Source organism: Chiloscyllium punctatum, chromosome 30 (genome assembly GCF_047496795.1).
Source record: "Chiloscyllium punctatum isolate Juve2018m chromosome 30, sChiPun1.3, whole genome shotgun sequence".
In the NCBI taxonomy this organism is placed as follows: Eukaryota; Metazoa; Chordata; class Chondrichthyes; order Orectolobiformes; family Hemiscylliidae; genus Chiloscyllium; species Chiloscyllium punctatum.
In genome coordinates this window covers 70,281,338-70,302,594 of record NC_092768.1, presented here as the reverse complement: position 1 = coordinate 70,302,594, position 21,257 = coordinate 70,281,338, and positions in this window count along the sequence as shown.

The following is a 21,257-nucleotide window of genomic DNA, read 5'->3' as shown; positions in this document are numbered from 1 at the left end:
GGAAGACCAGACTGACCCCACTCTGTCAATGTAACACACCTAGCGAAGAGCAGACTGACCCCACTCTGTCAATGTAACCCACCCTGGGAAGAGCAGACTTACCCCACTCTGTCAATGTAACACACCCAGAGAAGAGCAGACGGACCCCACTCTGTCAATGTAACCCACCCAGGGAAGAGCAGACTGACCCCACTCTCTGAATGTTACACACCCAGGGAAGTGCAGACTGACCCCACTCTGTCAATGTAACACACCCAGGGAAGGGTAGACTGACCCCACTCTGTCAATGTAACACACCCAGGGAAGACCAGACTGACCCCACTCTGTCAATGTAACACACCCAGGGAAGAGCAGACTGACCCCACTCTGTCAATGTAACCCACCCAGGGAATAGCAGACTGACCCCACTCTGTCAGTGTAACACACCCAGGGAAGACCAGACTGACCCCACTCTGTCAATGTAACACACCCAGGGAAGAGCAGACTGACCCCACTCTGTCAATGTAACACACCCAGGGAAGAGCAGACTGACCTCACTCTGTCATTGTAACCCACCCAGGAAAGAGCAGACTGACCCCACTCTGTCAATGTAACACAGCCAGGGAAGACCAGACTGATCCCAATCTGTCAATGTAACACACCCAGGGAAGACCAGACTGACCCCAATCTGTCAGTGTAACACACCCAGGGAAGAGCAGACTGACCCCACTCTGTCAATATAACACACCCAGGGAAGAACACACTGATAGCACTCTGTCAATGTAACACACCCAGGGAAGACCAGACTGACCCCACTCTGTCAATGTAACACACCGAGCGAAGAGCAGACTGACCCCACTCTGTCAATGTAACCCACCCTGGGAAGAGCAGACTTACCCCACTCTGTCAATGTAACACACCAAGGGAAGAGCAGACTTACCCCACATTGTCAACGTAACCCACCCAGGGAAGAGCAGACTGAACCCACACTGTGAATGTAACACACCCAGGGAAGTGCAGATTGACCCCCCTCTGTCAATGTAACACACCCAGGGAAGAGCAGACGGACCCCACTCTGTCAATTTGACAGACCCAGGAAAGAGCAGATTTCCCTCACTCTGTGATTGTAACCCACCCAGGGAAGAGCAGACTGACCCCACTCTGTCAATGTAACACACCCAGGGAAGAACAGACGGACCCCACTCTGTCAATGTAACACATCCAGGGATACGACGACTGACCCCACTCTGTCAATGTAACACACCCAAGGAAGAGCAGACTGACCCCACTCTGTCAATGTAACACACCCAGGGAAGATCAGACTGACCCCACTCTGTCAATGTCACACACCTAGGGAAGAGCAGACTGACCCCACTCTGTCAATGTAACACCCCTAGGGAACAGCAGACTGACCACACTCTGTCAATGTAACACACCCAGGGAAGATCAGGCTGACCCCACTCTGTCAATGTAACACAACCAGAGAAACGCAGACTGACCCAAATCTGTTAATGTTACACATGCGGGGAAGAGCAGACTGACCTCACTCTGTCAATGTAACCCATCAAGGGAAGAGCAGACTGACCTCACTCTGTGAATGTAACACACCCAGGGAAGAGCAGACTGACCCCACTCTGTCAATGTAATACACCCAGGGAAGAGCAGACTGACCCCACTCTGTCAATGTAACACACCCAGGGAAGAGCAGACTGACCCCACTCTGTCAATGTAACACACCCAGGGAAGAGCAGACTGACCCCACTCTGTCAACGTAACACACCCAGGGAAGAGCAGACTGACCCCACTGTGTCAATGTAACACACCCAGGGAAGAGCAGACCGACCCCACTCTGTGAATGTTACACACCCAGGGAAGAACAGACTGACCCCAAGCTGTCAATGTAACACACCCAGTGAAGAGCAGACTGACCCCACTCTGTCAATGTAACACACCCAGGGAAGAGCAGACTGACCTCACTCTGTCAATGTAACACAGCCAGGGAAGAGCAGACTGACCCCACTGTGTCAATGTAACACACCCAGGGAAGAGCAGACCGACCCCACTCTGTGAATGTTACACACCCAGTGAAGGACAGACTGACCCCACTCTGTCAATGTAACAGACCCAGTGAAGGGCAGACTGTCCCAACTCTGACATAGTAACACACCCAAGGAAGTGCAGACGGACCCCACTCTGTCAAAGTAACACACGCAGGAAAGTGCAGAGTCACCCCACTCTGTCAACGTAACACACCCAGGGAAGTTCAGAAAGACCCCACTCTGTCAATGTAACACAGCCAGGGAAGAGCAGACTGACCCCACTCTGTCAATGTAACACACCCAGGGAAGAGCAGACTGACCCCACTCTGTCAATGTAACACAGCCAGGGAAGACCAGACTGATCCCGATCTGTCAATGTAACACACCCAGGGAAGACCAGACTGACCCCAATCTGTCAGTGTAACACACCCAGGGAAGAGCAGACTGACCCCACTCTGTCAATATAACACACCCAGGGAAGAACACACTGATAGTACTCTGTCAATGTAACACACCCAGGGAAGACCAGACTGACCCCACTCTGTCAATGTAACACACCTAGCGAAGAGCAGACTGACCCCACTCTGTGAATGTAACCCACCCAGGGAAGAGCAGACTGACCCCACTCTCTGAATGTTACATACCCAGGGAAGTGCAGACTGACCCCACTCTGTCAATGTAACACACGCAGGGAAGAGTAGACTGACCCCACGCAGTCAATGTAACACACCAAGGGAAGAGCAGACTGACCCCACACTGTCAATGTAACACACCCAGGGAAGTGCAGACTGACCCCCCTCTGTCAATGTAACACACCCAGGGAAGAGCAGACGGACCCCACTCTGTCAATTTGACAGACCCAGGAAAGAGCAGATTTCCCTCACTCTGTGATTGTAACCCACCCAGGGAAGAGCAGACTGACCCCACTCTGTCAATGTAACACACCCAGGGAAGAGCAGACTGACCCCACTCTGTCAATGTAACACACCCAAGGAAGAGCAGACTGACCCCACTCTGTCAATGTAACACACCCAGGGAAGAACAGACTGACCCCACTCTGTCAATGTAACACACCCAGGGATACGACGACTGACCCCACTCTGTCAATGTAACTCACCCAGGGAAGAGCAGACTGACCCCACTCTGTCAATGTAACACACCCAAGGAAGAGCAGACAAACCCCACTCTGTCAATGTAACACACCCAGGGAAGATCAGACTGACCCCACTCTGTCAATGTCACACACCTAGGGAAGAGCAGACTGACCCCACTCTGTCAATGTCACACACCTAGGGAAGAGCAGACTGACCCCACTCTGTCAATGTAACACACCTAGTGAACAGCAGACTGACCACACTCTGTCAATGTAACACACCCAGGGAAGAGCAGACTGACCCCACTCTGTCAATGTAACCCACCCGGGAAGAGCAGACTGTCCTCACTCTGTCAATGTAACACACCCAGGGAAGAGCAGACTGACCCCACACTGTCAATGTAACCCACCTAGGGAAGAGCAGACTGACCTCACTCTGTGAATGTAACACACCCAGGGAAGAGCAGACTGACCCCACTCTGTCAATGTAATACACCCAGGGAAGAGCAGACTGACCCCACTCTGTCAATGTAACACACCCAGGGAAGAGCAGACTGACCCCACTCTGTGAATGTAACACACCCAGGGAAGAGCAGACTGACCCCATTCTGTCAATGTAACACACCCAGTGAAGAGCAGACTGACCTCACTCTGTCAATGTAACACACCCAGTGAAGGGCAGACTGACCCCACTCTGTCAATGTAACAGACCCAGTGAAGGGCAGACTGACCCAACTCTGACAGAGTAACACACCCAAGGAAGTGCAGACGGACCCCACTCTGTCAAAGTAACACACGCAGAGAAGTGCAGAGTCACCCTACTCTGTCAACGTAACACACCCAGGGAAGAGCAGACTGACCCCACTCTGTCAATGTAACACACCCAGGGAAGTTCAGAAAGACCCCACTCTGTCAATGTAACACACCCAGCGAAGAGCAGACTGACCCCACTCTGTCAATGTAACACACCGAGGGAAGAGCAGACTGACCCCACTCTGTCAATGTAAGACCCCCAGTGAAGAGCAGACGGACCCGACTCTGTCAATGTAACACACCCAGGGAAGAGCAGACTGACCCCACTCTGTCAATGTAACCCACCCAGGGAATAGCAGACTGATCCCACTCTGTCAGTGTAACACACCCAGGGAAAAGCAGACTGACCCCACTCTGTCAATGTAACACACCCAGGGAAGAGCAGACTGACCCCACTCTGTCAATGTAACCCACCCAGGGAATAGCAGACTGACCCCAATCTGGCTGTGTAACACACCCAGGGAAGAGCAGACTGACCCCACTCTGTCAATATAACACACCCAGGGAAGAACACACTGATAGCACTCTGTCAATGTAACACACCCAGGGAAGACCAGACTGACCCCACTCTGTCAATGTAACACACCTAGCGAAGAGCAGACTGACCCCACTCTGACAATGTAACACAGCCAGGGAAGAACACACTGAACCCACTCAGTCAATGAATCACAACCAGCGAAGAGCAGACTGACCCCGCTCTGTCAATGTAACACACCCAGGAAAGGCCAGACTGACCCACTCTGACAAAGTAATACACCCATGGAACTGCAGACTGACCCCACTCTGTCAACGTAACACACCCAAGTAAGAGCAGACTGACCCCACTCTGTCAATGTAATACACACAGGGAAGAGCAGACTGACCCCACTCTGTCAATGTAACACACCCTGGGAAGAGCAGACTGTCCCCACTCTGTCAATGTAACCCACCCTGGGAAGAGCAGACTGACACCACTCTGTCAATGTAACACACCCAGAGAAGAGCAGACTGACCCAACTCTGTCAATGTAACCCACCCAGGGAAGAGCAGACTGACCCCACTCTGTCAATGTAACACACCCAGGGAAAAGCAGACTGACCACACTCTCTGAATGTTACACACCCAGGGAAGTGCAGACTGACCCCACTCTGTCAATGTAACACACCCGGGGAAGAGTAGACTGATCCCACGCAGTCAATGTAACACACCCAGGGAAGAGCAGATTTACCTCACTCTGTCAATGTAACCCACCCAAAGAAGTGCCGACTGACCACACTCTGTCAATGTAACACACCCAGGGAAGAGCAGACGGACCCCACTCTGTCAATTTGACACACCCAGGAAAGAGCAGACTGACCCCACTCTGTCAATGTAACACACCCAGGGAAGAGCAGACTGACCCCACTCTGTCAATGTAACACACCCAGGGAAGAGCAGACTGACCCCACTCTGTCAATGTAACACACCCAAGGAAGAGCAGACTGACCCCACTCTGTCAATGTAACACACCCAGGGAAGAACAGACTGACCCCACTCTGTCAATGTAACACACCCAGGGATACGCCGACTGACCCCACTCTGTCAATGTAACTCACCCAGGGAAGTGCAGAATGACCCCACTCTGTCAATGTAACACACCCAGGGAAGATCAGACTGACCCCACTCGTTCAATGTCACACACCTAGGGAACAGCAGACTGACCCCACTCTGTCAATGTAACACACCCAGTGAAGGGCAGACTGACCCCACTCTGACATAGTAACACACCCAATGAAGTGCAGACGGACCCCACTCTGTCAAAGTAACACACCCACGGAAGAGCAGAGTGACCGAACTCTGTCAACGTAACACACCCAGGGAAGAGCAGACTGACCCCACTCTGTCAATGTAACACACGCTGGGAAGAGCAGACTGACCCCACTCTGTCAATGTAACACACCCAGGGAAGATCAGACTGACCTCACTCTGTCAATGTAACACACCCAGGGAAGAGCAGACTGACCCCACTCTGTCAATGTAACACACCCAGGGAAGAGCAGACTGACCCCACTCTGTCAATGTAACACAACCAGGGAAGAGCAGACTTACCCCACTCTGTCAATATAACACACCCTGGGAAGAGCAGACTGACCCCACTCTGTTAATGTAACACACCCAGGGAAGAGCCGACTGACCGCACTCTGTCAATGTAACACTCCCTGGGAAGAGTAGACTGACCCCACGCAGTCAATGTAACACACCCAGGGAAGAGCAGATTTACCTCACTCTCACAATGTAACCCAACCAAAGAAGTGCAGACTGACCCCACACTGTCAATGTAACCCACCCAGGGAAGAGCAGACTGACCCCACACCGTGAATGTAACACACCCAGGGAAGAGCAGACTGACCCCACTCTGTCAATGTAACACACCCAGGGAAGAGCAGACTGACCTCACTCTGTCAATGTAACACACCCAGGGAAGAGCAGACTGACCCCACACTGTCAATGTAACCCACCCAGGGAAGTGCAGATTGACCCCACTCTGTCAATGTAACACACCCAGGGAAGAGCAGACGGAACCCACTCTGTCAATTTGACACACCCAGGAAAGAGCAGATTTCCCTCACTCTGTGATTGTAACCCACCCAGGGAAGAGCAGACTGACCCCACTCTGTCAATGTAACACACCCAGGGAAGAGCAGACTGACCCCACTCTGTCAACGTAACACACCCAAGGAAGAGCAGACTGACCCCACTCTGTCAATGTAACACACCCAGGGAAGAACAGACTGACCCCACTCTGTCAATATAACACACCCAGGGATACGCCGACTGACCCCACTCTGTCAATGTAACTCACCCAGGGAAGTGCAGACTGACCCCACTCTGTCAATGTAACACACCCAGGGAAGAGCAGACTGACCCCACTCTGTCAATGTAACACACCTAGGGAACAGCAGACTGACCAAACTCTGTCAATGTAACACACCCAGTGAAGGGCAGACTGACCCCACTCTGACATCGTAACACACCCAAGGAAGTGCAGACGGACCCCACTCTGTCAAAGTAACACACCCAGGGAAGATCAGAGTGACCCCACTCTGTCAATGTAACACACCCAGGGAAGTTCAGAAAGACCCCACTCTGTCAATGTAACACACCGAGGGAAGAGCAGACTGACCCCACTCTGTCAATGTAACACACCGAGGGAAGAGCAGACTGACCCCACTCTGTCAATGTAACACACCCAGTGAAGGGCAGACTGACCCCACTCTGTCTATGTAACTTACTGAGGGAAGAGCAGACTGTCCCCACTCTGTCAATGTAACACACCCAGGGAAGTGCAGTCTGACCCCACTCTGTCAATGTAACACACTCAGGGAAGAGCAGACTGACCTCAATCTGACAATGTAACACAATCAGGGAAGAGCAGACTGACACCACTGTGTCAATGTAACACACCCTGGGAAGAGCAGACTGACCCCACTCTGTCAATGTAACACACCCAGGGAAGAGCAGACTGACCCCACTCTGTTACTGTAACACTCCCAGGGAAGAGCAGACTGACCCCACTCTGTCAATGTAACACACCGAGGGAATAGCAGACTGACCCCACTCTGTCAATGTAACACACCCAGTGAAGGGCAGACTGACCCCAATCTGTCAATGTAACACGCCCAGGGAAGAGTAGACTGACCCCACTCTGTCAATGTAACACACGCTGGGAAGAGCAGACTGATCCCACTCTGTCAATGTAACACACCCAGGGAAGAGCAGACTGACCCCACTCTGTCAATGTAACACACCCAGTGAAGAGCAGACTGACCCCACTCTGTCAATGTAACACACCCAGGGAAGAGCAGACTGACCCCACTCTGTCAATGTAACACAACCAGGGAAGAGCAGACTTACCCCACTCTGTCAATATAACACACCCAGGGAAGAGCAGACTGACCCCACTCTGTCAATGTAACACACCCAGGGAAGAGCCGACTGACCGCACTCTGTCAATGTAACACTCCCAGGGAAGAGCAGACTGACCCCACTCTGTCAATGTACCCACCCAGGGAAGAGCAGACTGACAGCACAGTGACAATCTAACTCACACAGGCAAGAGCAGATGACCCAACAGATGACCTGGTGGCCTGGTCTATTCAGGTGTTAGTGTCGGGAATACATTGTCTGGGTGTATTGGATAGACCGGATTAATCCCGGGGTTAGGGTCTGGAACACAGTTTGTGAGATTGTACGATAGGCTGGAATATTTCAGGAGTTAGGGTCTGGAACACATTGCTTGAGACAGTGGGATAGGTCGGATTAGTCCAAAGGTAAGTGTCTGGAATACAGTGCCTGAGAGTGTGGGATAGGCCGGATTAAGCCAGGGGTTAGGGTCTGGAGTACAGTGTCTGAGAGAGTGGGGAGGCCGGGTCAATCCAGGGGTTAGGGTCTGGAACACAATGTCCGAGCGTGAGGGATTGGCCGGACTAATCCAGTGGGTAGGGACTGGAACACAGTGTCAGAAAGTGTGGGGGAGGCCGGATTAATCCAGGGGTTAGGGTCTGGAACACAGTATCAGAGAGTTTGGGATAGGCCAGATTACTCCAGGAATTAGGGTCTGGAACACAGTGCCTGAGAGTGTGGGATAGGCCAGGTCAATCCAGGGGTTAGGGTCTGGAACACAGTGTCTGAGAGTGTGCGATAGGCCGGATCAATCCATCTTTTTGGGTCTGGAATATAGTGTCTGCGGGAGTAGGATAGGCCGGATTAATCCAGGCATTAGGGACTGGTACAAAGTGCCGGAAAGTGTGGGGAAGGTTGATTCATTCCGAGGGTTAGAGTCTGGAACAAAGTGTGAGGGAGTGTGGGATAGGCCGGATTAATCCAGGCATTAGGGTCTGGTACAGAGTGTCTGAGAGCGTGGGATAGGCCGGATTAATCCAGGGATTAGGGTCTGGAACAAAGTTCCTCAGAGTGTGGGGAGGCCGGGATAATCCAGGATTCAGTGTCTGGAACTCAGTGTCTAGGAGTGTGGGATAGGCCGGATTAATCCAGGGGTTAGGGTCTGTTACAAAGTGCCTGAGAGTGTGGGGAGGCCGGGATAGTCCAGGATTTAGTGTCTGGAACTCAGTGTCTGAGAGTGTGGGATAGGCCGGATTAATCCAGGTGTTAGGGTCTGTTACAAAGTTCCTGATAGTGTAGGGAGGCCGGGATAGTCCAGGATTTAGTGTCTGGAACTCACTGTCTGAGAGTGTGGAATAGGTCGGGTCAATCCAATGGTCAGTGTCTGGAACACAGTGGCTGAGAGTGTGGGGTAAGCCGGATTAATCCAGGAATTAGAGTCTGGAACACAGAGCCTGAGAGTGTGTATTGGCCGGGTCAATCCAGGGGTTAGGGTCTGGAACACAGTATCAGAGAGTTTGGGATAGGCCAGATTACTCCAGGAATTAGGGTCTGGAACACAATTCCTGAGAGTGTGTATTGGCCGGATTAATCCATGGGTTAGGGACTGGAACACAGTGTCAGAGAGTTTGGGGTGGCCGGGTCAATCCAGTGGTTAGGGTTTGGAACAGTATGTGAGAGAGTGGGATAGGTTAGATTAATCCAGGGGTAAGCATGTGGAATACAGTGCCTGATAGTGTGGGATAGGCCAGATTAATCCATAGGTTAGGGTCTGGAAAACAGTGTCTGAGAGTGTAAGGACACTGGGTCAATCCAGGGGTTACGGTTTGGAATACATTGTCTGAGTTTATGGGATAAACTGGATTAATCCAGGGGTTAGGGTCTGGAACACAGTGTGTGAGTGTGGGTTAGGCTGGAATATTGTACGAGTTAGGGTCTGGAACGCAGTGTTTGAGAGTGTGGGATAGGTCGGATTAATCCAGGGGTAAATATGTGGAATACAGTGCCTGAGAGTGTAGGATAGGCCAGGGTTAGGGTCTGGAAAACAGTGTCTGAGAGCGTGGGATAGGGCGGATTAATCCAGGGGTTAGGGTCTGGTACAAAGTGCCGGAAAGTGTGGGGAAGGCCGATTCAATCCCGGGGTTAGTGTCTGGAAAAAAGTGTCTGGGAGTGTAGGATAGGCCGGATTAATCCAGGGGTTAGGGTCTGGAACACAGTGTCTGAGAGTGTGGAATAGGCCGTGTCAATCCAATGGTTAGTGTCTGGAACACAGTGCGTGAGAATGTGGGATCGGCCGGATTAATCCAGGGTTTAGGGTCTGGAACACAGTGTCTGAGAGTGTGGGGTAGGCCGGGTCAATCCAGGAGTTAGGATCTGGAACACAGTGCCTGAGAGTGTGGGATAGGCCGGATTACTCCAGGAATTAGGGTCTGGAACACAGAGGCTGAGAGTGTGGGATAGGCTGGATTAATCCAGGGGTTAGGGACTGGAACAAAGTGTCTGAGAGTATAGGATAGGCTGGAATAATCCAGGGGTTAGGGTCTGGAACACAGGTTCTGAGATTGAGGGATAGGCCAGATTATTCCAGCGGTTTGGGTCTGGAATACAGTGTCTGCGAGAGAAGTACTGTCCAGATTAATCCAGGGGTTAGGGTCTGGTACAAAGTGTCTTGGAGCGTAGAATAGGCCGGATTAATCCCGGCATTAGCGTCTGGAACACAGTGTCAGAGAGTGTGGGATAGTCCGGATTAATCCAGGGGTTAGGGTCTGGAACACAGTGTTTGGGAGAGTGGGATAGGTCGGATTAATCCAGGGGAAAGTGTCTGGAATACAGTGCCTTAGAGTGTAGAATAGGCGGGATTAATCCGGGGGTTAGGGTCTGGAATACAGTGTCTGAGAGTGTGTATTGGCCGGGTCAATCCAGGGGTTAGGGTCTGGAACACAATGTCTGAGCGTGAGGGCTAGGCTGGATTAATGCAGGAGTTAGGGTCTGGAACACAGTGTCTGAGAGTGTGGGATAGGCCGGATTAATCCAGGCATTAGGATCTGGAACACAGTGTCTGAGAGTGTGGGATAGGCCGGGTTAATCTAGTGGTTCGGGTCTGCATCTCAGTGCCTCAGAGTGTGGAATGGGCCGGATTAATCCTGGGTTTAGGGTCTCGAACACAGTGCCTGAGAGTCTGGGGGAGGCCGGAATAATCCAGGAGTTAGGGTCTGGTACAAAGTACCTGAGTATATGGGGTAGGCCGGATTAATACAGGGGTTAGGGTCTGGAACACATTGTCTGAGTGTGTGGGATAGGCCGCATTAAACCAGGGGTTAGGTCTGGCACAAAGTGCCTGAGAGTGTGGAATAGGCCGGGTTAATCTATGGGCTAGGGTCTGGAACACAATGTCTGAGCGTGAGGGATTGGCCGGATTAATCCAGTGTTAAGGTCTGGAACACAGCATTTGAGAATGTGGGATAGGCTGGATTAATGCAGGAGTTAGGGTCTGGAACACAGTGTCTGAGAGTGTGGGATAGGCCACATTTAATCCATCGGTTGGGGCCTGGAATATAGTGTCTGCGGGAGTAGAATAGGCCGGATTAATCCAGGGGTTAGGGTCTGCATCACAGTGCCTTAGAGTGTGGAATGGGCTGGATTAATCCTGGGTTTAGGGTCTCGAACACAGTGCCTGAGAGTCTGGGTGAGGCCGGAATAATCCAGGGGTTAGGTTCTGAAACACAGTGTCTGAGAGTGTGATGGAGGCCGGGTCAATCCAGGGGTTAGGATCTGGAATGCAGTGTCAGAGAGTGTGGGATAGGCCACATTTAATCCATCGGTTGGGGCCTGGAATATAGTGTCTGCGGGAGTAGAATAGGCCGGATTAATCCAGGGGTTAGGGTCTGCATCACAGTGCCTTAGAGTGTGGAATGGGCTGGATTAATCCTGGGTTTAGGGTCTCGAACACAGTGCCTGAGAGTCTGGGTGAGGCCGGAATAATCCAGGGGTCTGAAACACAGTGTCTGAGAGTGTGTGATAGGCCGGGTCAATCCAGGGGTTAGGGTCTGGAACACAATGTCTGAGCGTGAGGGATAGGCTGGATTAATCCATGTGTTAAGATCTGGAACACAACATTTGAGAGTGTGGGATAGGCTGGATTAATGCAGGTGTTAAGGTCTGGAACACAATGTCTGAGAGTGTGGGATAGGCCACATTTAATCCATCGGTTAGGGCCTGGAATATAGTGTCTGCGGGAGTAGAATAGGCCGGATTAATCCTGGGGTTAGGGTCTGCATCACAGTGCCTTAGATTGTGGAAAGGGCCGGATTAATTCTGGGTTTAGGGTCTCGAACACAGTGCCTGAGAGTCTGGGGGAGACCGGAATAATCCAGGGGTTAGGGTCTAAAATACAGTGTCTGAGAGTGTGATGGAGGCCGGGTCAATCCAGGGGTTAGGTTCTGGAACGCAGTGTCTGAGAGTATGATGGAGGCCGGGTCAATCCAGGGGTTAGGTTCTGGAACGCAGTGTCTGAGAGTGTGGGATAGGTCGGATTAATCCCGGGGTTAGTGTCTGGAACGCAGTGTCTGAGAGTGTGGAGAAGGCTAGATTAATCCATGGGTTAGAGTCTGGAACGCAATGTCTGAGAGTGTGTATTGGCCAGTTTAATCCATGGTTAGACTGGAACACAGTGTCAGAGAGTTTGGTGTGGCCGGGTCAATCCAGTGTCAGAGAGTGTGGGATAGGCCGAATTACTCCAGGAATTAGGATCTGGAACACAGAGCCTGAGAGTGTGTATTGGCTGGATTAATCCATGGGTTAGGGACTGGAACACAGTGTCAGAGAGTTTGGGGTGGCCGGGTCAATCCAGGGGTTAGGGTCTGGAACACAATGTCTGAGCGTGAGGGATAGGCTGGATTAATGCAGGAGTTAGGGTCTGGAACACAGTGATAAATTTGTAGGATAGGCTGGATTAATCCAGGGGTTAGGGTCTGGAACACAGTGTCTGAGAGTGTAGGATAGGCTGGATTAATCCATGGGTTAGTGTGTGTAATACAATGTCTGAGAGTGTGGGATAGGCCGGATTATTCCAGAGTTTAGGGCTTGGAACACAGTGTCTGAGAGTGTGGTGAGGCCGGTTCAATGCAGGGGTTAGGATCTGGAACAAAGTGCCTGAGAGTGTGGGAAAGGCTGGATTAATCCAGGGGTTAGGGTCTGGACACAGTGCCTGAGAGTATGGGATAGGCCGGATTAATCGAGGGGTTAGGTTCTGGAACACAATGCCTGAGAGTGTGGGATAGGCCGGAATTTTCCAGCGGTTAGGGTCTGGTACAAAGTGCCGGAAAGTGTGGGGAAGGACGATTCTATCCTGGGGTTAGAGTCTGGAACAAACTGTCTGAGAGTGTGGGATAGGCAGGATTAATCCAGGGGGTAGGGTCTCGAACAAAGTGCATGAGAGTGTGGGATCGGCCGGATTAATCCAGGGGTTAGGGTGTGGTACAAAGCGCCTGAGAGTGTGTGATAGGCCAGCCTCATCCAGGGTTTAAGGGTCTGGAACACAGTGTCTGAGAGTGTGGGATAGACCGGGTCAATCCAATGGTTAGTGTCTAGAACACAGTGTCATAGAGTTTGGGGTGGCTGGGTCAATCCAGGGGTTAGGGTTTGGAACACAGTGTCAGAGAGTTTGGGGTGGCCGGGTCAATCCAGTGGTTCGGGTCTGGAACACAGTGTGTGAGTGTGGGATAAGCCGGAATATTCCAGGAGGTAGGGTCTGGAACGCAGTGCTTGATAATGTGGGATAGGTCGGATTAATCCAGGGGTAAGTGTCTAGAATACAGTGCCTGAGAGTGTAAAATAGGCCGGATAAATCCAGGGGTTGGGGTCTGGAACACAGTGTCTGAGAACGTGGGGACAACGGATGAATCCAGGGGTGAGGGTCTGAAACATGGTGCCCGAGAGTGTGGGATAGGCCGGGTCAATCCAGGGGTTAGGGACTGAAACACAATGTCTGAGCGTGAGGGATACGCCGGATTAATCCAGTGTTAAAGTCTGGAACACAGCGTTTGAGAATGTGGGATATAGCTGGATTAATGCAGGGGTTAGGGTCTGGAACACAGTGTCTGAGAGTGTGGGGAGGCCAGTTCAATGCAGGGGTTAGGTTCTGGAACAAAGTGCCTGAGAGTGTGTGAAAGGCCGGATTAATCCAGGGGTTAGGGTCTGGAACACAATGCCTAAGAGTGTGGGATAGTCTGGATTATTCCACCGGTTTGGGTCCGGAATGCAGTGTCTGCGGGAGTAGGATAGGCCGGATTAATCCAGGGGTTAGAGTCTGGTACAAAGTTCCGGAAAGTGTGGGAAAGGCCGATTCAATCCCGGGGTTAGAGTCTGGAACAAAGTGTCTGGGAATGTGGGATAGGCCGGATTAATCCAGGCATTAGGGTCTGGAACCCAGTGTCTGAGAGTGTGGGATAGGCCAGACTACTCCAGGAATTAGGGTCTGCAATGCAGTGTTTAAGAGAGTGGGATAGGTCGGATTAATCCAGGGGTTAGGGTCTGGAACAAAATGCCTGAGAGTGTGGGGTGGCCGGAATAATCCAGGATTTAGTGTCTGGAGCACAGAGTCTGAGAGTGTGGGATAGGCCAGGTCAATCCAATGGTTAGTGTCTGGAACACAGTCCCTGAGACTGTGGGATAGACCGGATTAATCCAGGGGTTAGGGTCTGCATCACAGTGCCTTAGATTGTGGAATGGGCTGGATTAATCCTGGGTTTAGGGTCTCGAACACAGTGCCTGAGAGTCTGGGGGAGACCTGAATAATCCAGGGGTCTGAAACACAGTGTCTGAGAGTGTGTGATAGGCCGGGTCAATCCAGGGGTTAGGGTCTGGAACGCAGTGTCTGAGAGTGTGTGATAGGCCGGGTCAATCCAAGGGTTAGGGTCTGGAACACAATGTCTGAGAGTGTGAGATAGGTCAGATTAATCCAGGGGTAAATGGCTGGAATACAGTGCCTGAGAGCGTAGGATAGGCCAGATTAATCCATTGGTTAGGGTCTGGAACACAGTGTCTGAGAGTGTGAGGATACCAGATTAATCCAGGGGTTAGGGTCTGGAACACAGTGCCCAATTTGTGGGATAGGCCAGATTAATCCAGGGGTTAGGGTCTGGAACACAGTGTCTGAGCGTGAGTGATTGGCCGGATTAATCCAGTGTTAAGGGCTGGAACACAGTGTTTGAGAATGTGGGATAGGCTGGATTAATGCAGGTGTTAGTGTCTGGAACACAGTGTCTGAGAGTGTGGGATAGGCCAGATTAATCCAGGGGTTAGGGTCTGCAACACAGTGCCTGAGAGTGTGGAGTTGGCCGGATTAATCCAGGGGTTAGGGTCTGGAAAACAGTGCCTCAGAGTGTGGGATAGGCCGGATTAATCCAGGGGTTACGGTCTGGAACACGGTTTCTGAGAGGGAGGGGAAGGCCAGATTACTCCAGGGGTTAGGGTCTGGAACACAGTGCCTGAGAGTGTGGGACAGGCCGGATTAATCCTAGGCCTAGGGTCTCGAACACAGTGCCTGAAAGTCTGGGGGAGGCCGGGTCAATCCAGGGGTTAGGGTCTGGAACGCAGTGTCTGAGAGTTTGGGGTGGCCGGGTCAATCCAGGGGTTAGGGTCTGGAACACAATGTCTGAGCGTGAGGGATAGGCTGGATTAATGCAGGGGTTAGGGTCTGGAACACAGTGCCTGAGAGTGTGGGATAGGCCGCATTTAATCCAGCAGTTTGTGTCTGGAATACAGTATCTGCGGGAGTAGAGTAGGCTGGATTTATCCTGGGGTTAGGGTCTGCATCACAGTGCCTTAGAGTGTGGAACGGGCCAGATTAATCCTGGGTTTAGGGTCTCGAACACAGGGCCTGAGACTCTGGGGGAGACCGGAATAATCCAGGGGTTAGGTTCTGAATCACAGTGTCTGAGAGTGTGGAATGGGCTGGATTAATCCTGGGTTTAGGGTCTCGAACACAGGGCCTGAGACTCTGGGGGAGACCGGAATAATCCAGGGGTTAGGTTCTGAATCACAGTGTCTGAGAGTGTGGAGAAGGCCAGATTAGTCCAGGGGTTAGACTCTGGAACGCAATGTCTGAGAGTGTGGGATAGGCCAGATTACTCCAGGAATTAGGGTCTGGAACACAGTGCCCGAGAGTGTGGGATAGGCCGGGTCCATCCAGTGGTTCGGGTCTGGAACACAGTGTGTGAGTGTGGGATAGGCCGGAATATTCCAGGAGTTAGGGTCTGGAACGCAGTGCTTGAGAGTGTGGCATAGTTCGGATTAATCCAGGGGTAAGTGTCTTGAATACAGTGGCTGAGAGTGTGGGATAGGCTGGATTATTCCAGGGGTAAGGGTCTGGAACACAGTGCCTGAGAGTGTGGGATAGGCCGAATTAATCCAGGGGTTAGGGTCTGGAACACAATGTCTGAGCGTGAGGGATAGGCTGGATTAATCCAGGGGTTAGGGTCTGGAACACAGTGTCTGAGAGTGTGGGATAGGCCGGGTTAATCCAGGGGTTAGAGACTGGAACAAAGTGCCAGAGAGCGTGGGGAAGGCAGATTCAATCCAAGAGTTAGGGGTCTGGAATATAATGTCTGCGAGTGTGGGATAGGCTAGATTAATCCAGGGGTTAGGGTCGGGAACACAGTGCCTGAGAATGTGGGATAGGCCGGATTAATGCAGGGGTTAGGATCTGGAACACAATGTCTTAGATTATGGGGTAGGCCAGATTAATCCAGGGGTTTGTGTCTGGAATATAGCAACTGTGAGTGTGTGGTAGGTCGGAATAATCCAGGGGTTAGTGTCTGGAACACGTGTCTGAGGGTGAGGAATAGGCCAGATTTATCCAAGGGCTAGGATCTGGAATACAGTGTCTGGGATAGGCGGGATTAATCCAGACGTTAGGGTCTGGGACACAGTGCCTGAGAGGGTGTATTGGCCGGGTCAATCCAGCGGTTAGGGTCTGGAACAAAGAGCCTGAGATTGTGGGAGAGGCCGGATTAATCCAGGGGTGAGTGCCTGGAACACAGTGTCTGAGAGTGTAGGATAGGCCCGGTCTATCCAGGGGTTACGCACTGGAACACAATGTCTGAGATAGTGGGATAGTTCGGATTAATCAAGGGGTTAGGGTCTGTAACACAGTGTCCGAGAGTGTGGGATAGGCCAGATTAATCCAAGTGTTAGGGTCTGGTACACAGTGTCTGAGATAGTGGGATAGTTCGGATTAATCAAGGGGTTAGGGTCTGTAACACAGTGTCCGAGAGTGTGGGATAGGCCAGATTAATCCAAGTGTTAGGGTCTGTAACACAGTGTCTGAGAATGTGGTGTATGCCAGATTAATCCAGAGGTTAGTGTCTGGAATACAGTGTCCGAGAGTGTGGGGGAGGTCGGATTAATCCAGGGGTTAGAGTCTGGAACACAGTGCCTGAGAGTGTGGGATAGGCCGGATTAATCCAGGGGTTAGAGACTGGAACAAAGTGCCGGAGAGTGTGGGGAAGGCAGATTCCATCCAAGGGTTAGGGTCTGGAACATATGTCTGCGAGTGTGGAATAGGCCGGATTAATCCAGGGGTTAGGGTCTGGAACACAGTGTCTGAGGGTGGGGGGAGGCCGACTTAATCCAGGAGTTAGGGTCTGGAACATAGTGTCACAGAGTTTGGGGTGGCCGGGTCAATCCAAGAGTTAGGGTCTGGAACACAGTGTGTGAGTGTGGGATAGCCCGGAATATTCCAGGAGTTAGGGTCTGGAACGCAAAGCTTGAGAGAGTGGGATAGGTCGGATTAATCCAGGGGTTAGTGTCTGGAACATAGTGCTTGAGAGTGGGGACACCAGGTCAATCCAGGGGTTACGGTCTGGAACAGAATGTCTGAGCGTGAGGGATAGGCCGGATTAATCCAGGTGTTAAGGACTGGAACACAGCATTTGAGAGTGTGGGATTGGCTGGAGTAATGCAGGAGTTAGGGTCTGGAACATAGTGTCTGAGAGTGTAGGGGGAGGATGGATTAATCCAGGGGTTAGGGTCTGGAACACAGTGTCTGAGAGTGTGAGATAGGCCTGGTCAATCCAGAGGTTAGTGTCTGGAATACAGTGCCTGAGAGTGTGGGATAGACCGGATTACTCCAGGGGTTAGTGTGTGGAACACAGTGCCTGAGAGAGTGGAATAGGCCGGATTAATCCAGGGGTTAGTGTCTGGAACAGAGTGCCTGAGAGTGTGGGATAGGCCGGGTCAATCCAGGGTTTAGGGTCTGGAACTCAGTGTCTGAGAGTGTGAGGTTAGCTGGAATAATCCAGGGGTTAGGGTCTGGAACAGAGTGCCTGAGAGTGTGGGATAGGCCGGGTCAATCCAGGGTTTAGGGTCTGGAACTCAGTGTCTGAGAGTGTGTGGGAGGTCTGAGTAATCCAGGGGTAAGGGTCTGGAACACAGTGCTTGAGAGTGTGAGGTTAGCTGGAATAATCCAGGGGTTAGGGTCTGGAACACAGTGTCTGAGAGAGTGGGATAAACCAGATTAATCCAGGGGTTAGGGTCTGGAACACAGTGCCTGACAGTGTGGGGTTGGCCGGATTAATCCAGTGGTTAGGGTCTGGAATTATGAGAAACAAAGCTCATACACTTCAATAATTGCAGTCCAAGACAAAATCTGAATCAGTAGTATCCTTTATTTTACTCTTGCAAGAGGGTGTGATGTCCAGTGTCTACAAGGCAAGGGACATACACACCCCAAATTCAATTCATACACAATATTTATATAATTTGGTTTCTTTTGTTTTTCATTGCTCCTCCCCTGTTTACATCTTCCACTTCCCTAAGACCGGCCCCCATTACCCCTGTTTATCTCTTGCCTTATCCGGCCTTGTCTGTGACAAAATGCTTATTTCTGGCCTCACAAGGCCGTTTGACCTCATCCCGCTGTAGGTCATTGTTAGGCATATTCTTTCTTCACCATTATCTACTCCCTCCATCTGTACCTTTCCCTCACAGCATCTTATCACTAAGCCCTTTTAATTGGGGTTTGTTCCTGTGTTTCTGTAAAAGTGGGAAACAGATGTTTATACCTACTGCTGAAACAGGCAAATCGAATTTAACTGCCTCTCTTCACAGCATTTTATCTATTCACCCGTAATATCTACTATTGTCTTGCAGTGTCATTTCTTTCTTCCATACATTTTTAGCTAATACAAAAATGTGAGAGGTAATTTCGGTTTGCAACTTTAAGATGTGCCTAGACCACAGACTGATCTATAATAAAAGATAAAACTTTTGCTTTTTTTCTAAAACATTAGACTTTTGCTTTCTTAAAACATTTTGTATACTCAAAAGTAGAATAGTTTAAAATAGTGCATGCAGTTTGTGAGCAGAGTAAAACAAGCAGGCCCTTGATTGATGAAACCATAAACACAGGCAGGGAAGGATGAGTCCTTGACTGATAAAGACTGCAGGACAGGGAAACGACTCGAGAGACATCTGCTACAGATTGATACAGAGACATCTGCTACAGCACAGACAGAGAAGAATAAGTCTTTGACTGATAAGACTACAGGGAGAGAAAAATAACACCTCTAGGGTCTGGAGGCATGAAGGGGAGGGTCTGAAGACATTTGTTGCAGACTTTGTGATAAGGATGCAAGTTGGAGAATAATGATGTTTTTAAGAATGTGAACCTCATGGCTCGTTCGAACCAAGGAGGGGAGGGACTTGTACTGTATATAATGAGAAACTTTGTAAGCCTCAGCGCGCCTTTTACTCAGAAGGCTGCCCATCTCTGCAGACTTGCTAATAAAGCTTTGTTTTCCTGAATTTGTCTAGAGCGATTATTGAGAAGCAATTTTCGTTTCTAACAACTTGGGGGCTCATCCGGTCAACACTCCGGCCGCAAGGGGAGCTGAGGAAGGACATCGGAGAAGGTGCACCCTGCCGATTTCGCCAGTCCCTGATTCCTTGCTTGTCGCCCCGCGCGGCTTGAGCGAGTGATACCCGGGAGGCTCAGGAAAACAAAGGAGGGGTGTAGCCGAGGCAGTGGGGACGGTTAACGATCGAGTAATTTCGGTGCACCGAACCCAGGTAAGACAAAACTTGCGGGGACCGTGTTTCCGGAGGCCTGGGGACCTACGGGGTACCTGTGGATTTTTCTACAGAGACGTGGGACTCAGGTATCTAGAGACCGGGGCTCGCCTGTGAGGGATTTTGCAGAGACCGTGTTTGAGGAGGAGCGTGTACCTACGGGGTGCCTGTGATCTGTGTCACAGAGACGTAGGACACAGGAATCCAAAGACCGGGGGTGCCTGCAAAGGAACCTGGGCGATCACGGGACTGAAGGTCCGGGAATTGGCTAAATTGTGATAGATTATCACGGGATAATACGAGAAATACGAAGTCCTCGGCAATGGGAAATAGGGGATCCAAGGCAAGTAAGGGAAGGGTAGGCTTAAACAGGGACAATGACACATACCCCGGGGTACCTGATGATAGTCCGTTCGGAAGAATGTTAAATGATTGGAATCAGGGTGGGAGAAAAGGAAAATCTAAAAGGAAGATGGTAAAATACTGTGAGAAGTGGTCCCAGAAACCTATTCAGGGCGACTCCGTGTGGTGGCCTAGATTCGGTACTGACGAAGACTGGGTCCGGCAAGCTCTCATTTTATATGTCAATTCAAAACCAGGTGATAATCTAGAAGAAAGTGATTATGCCTTTTGTTGGCTACCGGTTGCGATATCTTGCCAAATGCAGGCAACTAATGAAGACTCGAGAAGACAGAAAGAATGGGAACCTTTAGATCACTTACCGCCGCCCTACGTGACCCCGTCTGCCCCACAAAATGTTCCTCCGGGTGACGACGAATCAGGGGAAGGGAAAGAAAAAGGGGAGGAATCACAGGCTACCTCAGGGGTGCAGACCAGATCTCGAGCTGGAAGGGGTCACGGACAAAACCCTACCTCAATTGCATTAATGAATCCACTCCGGGAAGTGCCCATGGGGGGCGAGGAAGGAGGGACGGGATATGTGAACGTTCCCTTGACGAGTACTGAAGTACGGAATTTCAGGAGAGAGATGAAGGGTCTACTAGAGGACCCCATGGGCCTGGCTGAACAATTAGATCAGTTCCTGGGTCCGAATACTTACACGTGGGAAGAGATGTGTTCCATCATGAAAACATTGTTCTCTAGCCAGGAACGACAGATGATACGACAAGCTGCGCTGTTGGTCTGGGAGAAAGAGGGGGGAGAAGGAGGGGAGCAGAAGTTTCCCCTCACCGACCCCGAGTGGGATAAGAACACGGAGGAAGGATGGCGCAACATGAGAGACATGCGGGAATATTGGATAAAAGGAATAAGGCAGGCAGCCCCGAAGGGGCACAATTTTACCAAGGCCTTTGGTAATCATCAAAACCCGGAGGAAACCCCTACGGACTTCCTAGACAGGATTAGGAAGAACTTGCAGCAGTTCGCTGGGGTGGACCCTGAGA